Below are 5,484 nucleotides of genomic sequence, written 5' to 3'. Positions count from 1 at the left end.
TCGAATGAAAAGTTGAATTCCTATATTTCCATATGTTCTCAATAATATAAGTTTCAACATAAAAAAAAATATCAAGTATATAATACCTAATGTACAAAACAAGTAAAATAACATGTAGGTAAAGAAAAAATGGAGTAATCCCCAAATCGGCCTGTTCTAGCTCCTAATAGTACCTTGTAAGAAGAAAAAGTAGTGTATTCTGCCTTATGATATCTTTTGGTAATTCACATTCTTATTTGTAATTAATTGTCCTATGCATCTAACACTAGATTTGAATTCTTATTTTTTTATTAGCTTATTGTATTTACCTTGTCAATAAGTTTAATCACTTTAAATACATCACAAGGCTCAATTTTTTTATATCTTAATTAGATTTTCCAAAGGTTAACAACTTTTTTTTTCTATTTTTAAAGGGTGAGTGGTTCATTCCACCGCCCCTAAAAGTAGCCACTGCTCTCCCCCTCCTACCCCCTTTTTACGGTCCAGAGGTAGAATGTATTGGAACGTGACATTGACTACTCTAAGATTCATACACGAGTCCTTAGTGAAGCTAGACCACATTACCACCCAGTATGCTACCACCCATGACTAATATAAAGCCATTTGAAGATTCAACACATTCTGTATCGAACGGCCAATGTCAAACAATGAAGACTCTTTCCTATCTCAAGGCAACACATTTTGTTGCGAAACAAGGAAATCTGAATCTCTCCACTGGAATATGAAACCTATGTTGCTTCAACTACTACTTAACCATATCATATTATGTAGAGATGAATTGCAAAAAATTCGTATATTATATTTTTTTTCCTCAGACATGTCTCAATGCTCAAAACATGCACATCACTGTGCTAACCCACACCAGCCCTACAAAATATATGCTTATTTTCATATTACTGCCACGAAATATTTGATTGTTTATTTATATGAGTGCCTCTAAAAGGCATTGAACTTTTTGAATTAGTGCCCCTCCAGCCAAAATTTCTGGCTTCACCAGTGCGGTGCTTCAAACAAGCAAACACATAAAGGCATTTGGGTGAAGCGTGGATGACTTGAGGCATACGCCTTATGCCGATGTGTTGCCACAGAGACAACAAAATGCTGGCACATATATTTTTTGTTGTTTGTGGCAAAACAAGAGTGGTGTTTTGTTAATATGTTTACAAACAATTAAGGATGTCAACAGATCGGATTCGAATCAGATATACCTTTAATTATATCTTTTCTTTTGAATATTCACATATATTCGGAATGTAAAACAAAGTAATATATGAATCTGAATCCGAAACCCGATTTTACAATATGAATTCGATCTGAATTCGATTTTTAGATTCATATCTGAATCCGAATTTGAATTTTGAACCAAATTTTGTCAATTTTTAAAATGTAAGAGCATTAGCAGTAGGATATTTGTCTAAAAATAAATTCGATCTGAATCTGTATTCAAATCCAATTGAATATTTATATATATCTGAGTTCAAATATGATCAGATGTCATTTCTTAAGTCTGAATCTGATTCAATTTCTTAATCGAATATTCATTTTTTTCCATATTCGATTTTTTCAAACCAGTTCTGCCAAATATCTGATTCAAATCGAATATATTTACATCCCTAAAAGCCATCTTACGAGGGTGAAGATGAAAATTTGGAATGACTTTGAAGTTTGAACACATCGCAGTGATAGCACCATAGATGTGAAGCAGAGGGATGAGCTATCTCTTGCGAGTGTGACCTGATCCTTCACTTTGCCTGTAGTTGGGAATATTATAAGTAGCATGTACATGTAGTTTACATTCGAAAAATGAAAGGGAGAGACAGACAAAATGTTTCCAAGGGTCATGTTGTTCCTTTCCTTCCAATTCACCATGGAAACCACCCGCGTCGAGAGACTTTGTTGCTCATCTAGGGCATAAAACCCCAAGGTCATTTTCGTCGGCCCCTGGTAATGGCTTGAACCATAGACTATATGCCTCCTACCCTTAATTAACCAAGAGAATCAAATGTACTATCAAATCAAAGAATGAACAGAGGGCAAACATGTATATAAACTAACTGCTCTTGAGAAAAGCAGACGAATCAAAAATTCCAGTCCAAAAGTTAGAACATCATCTCATTGCTGAGGAAGAAGCATGCCAGAAACCTCCCTAGAACAGTGGCGGAGCCATGTATGGGCTGGTCTCAATGTTTGTTTATTTTAACATTAACAAACTTCAAGTATTGGATCTGTTATATACATGAGTGTCTCTCCAGATATGAAAATTTATGAATGAGTGCTCATCTAAAAAAATTTTCTGGCTCGGCCACTGTCCTACTACGGAGCTCTCTTTTATTGACCTTACACAGGTGCATTAGTTTTAGATCAGAAGCAAACTCTTTGTGCAACCTTTTAAGCGTCTCCTTTAAAATCTCCAAGTTTACATCCTTTGCATTTTTATATTAGAAAAATTGAAAACAATGAGATGCCCAACTGCCAATGAGCACTTGACTTTTCAGACATATACAAAGTGCCTTAACTTTTGCAAGAAATTCAAAATAGCCGCTTTTTTAGAAAATATATTAGAATAAAAAATATATACAAAGTTTTTTTATTTAAACTGTTGTCTTTTTTAAATAAAAATGCAAAAGGAGTCGCTAGCGCTAGTCAATTCGCTGTTTAACCATGGTAACACCGCGTTTTATGAATATGCTTCAATCACTGAGGGCAGATTCATGCGACAGTAACAGCTTGTTACTGTTGTCAAATGAGCCATTAAGGAACCGCTAATTGTGAATTTCCTGAAAAGGCTAGGTGCATGTTTGATGTCGTTGAAAACTCGTGGCCCTCATTTGTTGTTTACTCTTTTGTTTGAGCTTATAATTTTTCGTAAAAGAATTTAATAAAAAAAATCCTTTAATCTACTCCACAACTATTTTGAAAAAAGAATATCTTTATAGAAACCAGCAAAACCTAAAACATGTCAAACACCTGTGCCTTGCATCCTCATATAGCACCAAGCATGATCTTGGTGTGTTGGATTGCCGCCCCTAATATACTTCAACTTTTGCATTAATTGCTTACTCCCTTTTTGCAGTACAGAGGTTGACACTTTCAAAAGGGGTCCGTACTTGGATACCACTTTACTAATGAGTCTAAATTTGAGTAGCTCCACTCTTTTTCTATACTTTAAATGTAGACCAAGCCTTTTGTTGTCAATTTTCTAGCTTATGAAGCCCACTTAAGTATTAATTGAACGCCCAAAAAGAATAATCCATCCACTAGGCCTACCCGCTTTTTGCATTGATTTCTTGATGTTTTTCTTGGTTTTTCTTTCTTTAAGTTTAGCTGAAATATATATATATATATATATATATATATAGAAATATTTTATGCTTTTAAAATTTCCTTTGCCCTTAATTAATTTTTTTTATGTGGACTTTTTGTCGCTTTTGTAATTTTGTATGACGATGGAGGGCTGAGCATTATTTCTATCATGTTTTGGAATGGTATGGAACAAAGATATGGTTTGTGTGGGGTTCAAGGAAATCGGAGAACCGGAAAGATAATTCAGATTCACACACAGTCAATTCGATCTTTTGGGTCCAACTGTCATGTCCAAAGCATTTTCGGGGAAGGGATGTGGATTTAATCTTTAAAATAGAATGACATTCATTTGACTCATCGTGTGGATACGATTGAATTTCTCACTTTCATTTCTTATTCGGCGGTTGTATTTGTGGACAACGGTTCTTCTCTTTCTATTTTTTTTTTTATACAATTAGGGAGCGATGATTTTTCTTTGAAGAAAAGCCGTTGCATAATTTTTAAAATTTTGATTAAGGCCATGTGAAAACTTTTATAAATTTAATGATATGATTTATTTTTCAAAATTCAGTGAAGAGCATGGCCCCTACCCGTGCCCTTGACTCTGGTCAAAGTCTACCATTGAAACTTTATCGGAACTGAAAGTAAGATTTTTGGTGGAAAAAATAGTTAGAAAGCCATGTTTTGTTATCTGTTGTACGCTTTTCTTTCAAGTACGGCGAAAGGTGTGAAAACGAAGGGTACCACGATTTTCACTCCAATCAACGAAGAAGCCACATGGAGGTTGGTGTGGGCAACTGTCCACAGTAACCTCACAAAGTCTATTTATTTTTATGTTAATAATTTGATATATTTGATTGTTTTATATATATGTACTTCCGAAAGCATTTAAGTTATTGAATTAGTGTTCCCACCAACCAAATTTCAAGGTCCGCTGGTGGTTCCAACTTTGTTTAGGGTCAATTGATAATGCTTGCCGCCTTTCAAACACACCCATAACTTTGAAAGAAATTAACAAGACAGTGACCAAGATAATTAAAAAAAAAAATTCAGTAAATCTTTTTTTTATACAGTAAACATGTGAGGCATTGTCCAAATGAAATCTTTATGGAAGTTCGGAAAATGACCAATAATAAATACCCGTGTAACCTTAAAGCAAATCACGTCACGGCCGTTGTTTGACTGTTCTAAGTTTCACCACTTCACCAGGAACAACGAAACGAAGATTTTTACTTGCCTTTCAATTTATAGCTATTTGTAAAGTCATGCCACTCTTTACGATTTTGTTTTAAATAAATTGTTGTTAATAAAGTGTAGAAGACATAAAGAGGTTCATCCAAGAACCCCACCATTGGGGCTTCTCATTCATAATAATAGATGGATTTTACTTTTTTAAAACCAAAAACTTTCATCGTTTATTTTTTTCTCTGTTGGTTGCGGGTAGAGGGGCGGGCTAAAACTTTCCCTGTAATTGGAGAAAAAATTTTTGCATGTTATAGTTTATAAATATTTTTATTCGGTCCCTTTTAAAAGTTATGAAAATATAGTTCGATCCCAATAAAAATTTAAAAAAGCGTAGTTGGGCAACATTGTTTTTGTGTCTTTTGTTGTTTCCAATCACACCATCATCGTTGTGCTTGGTTTTTGGAATCATCGAGCCAGCCAAGGTAGGGCTGGCTGGCTTGCTCCCTGGCTCCATCTTAACACTTTTTTTAAAAAAAATTATATGTAAATTTTAAAAATTTTACTTGTTTTATATAAAAATTTGAAAAAATGATACTTGGTGCTAGTTAAAATTTAAAAATTGTTTTATATAAAAGTTTTGAAAAATAATATTTCAATGCTAATTAAAATTTAGAAATTCGGTCACCCTTATCAAAAATTTCTAACTCCTACATTACATCGATTGGCAACAACGACGAGTATGTGAGTTTTTTCCAACAAATTAAAGGGGGGTTTTTGAAATATACAAGTTTGTAGGAATCAGGAAAGAAAAGTTGGTGAGACATCTGCCCCGTGACAGTTATGGCCCCACAACTGATGTCTTGGTTTCAACGCAACTCGCCCATTTATTTTACCGTTGCTCTTGGCCTCCACAGACTCGGAGAACCGTAAGTCATTTTTTACCATCAAATCAATGCCATCAATATCGGTGTTGAAGGGTACCCCAATCAAGTTGGA

The sequence above is a fragment of the Nymphaea colorata genome, chromosome 11, assembly GCF_008831285.2.
Source record: "Nymphaea colorata isolate Beijing-Zhang1983 chromosome 11, ASM883128v2, whole genome shotgun sequence".
Taxonomy (NCBI): Eukaryota; Viridiplantae; Streptophyta; class Magnoliopsida; order Nymphaeales; family Nymphaeaceae; genus Nymphaea; species Nymphaea colorata.
This window is presented reverse-complemented; position numbering follows the sequence as displayed.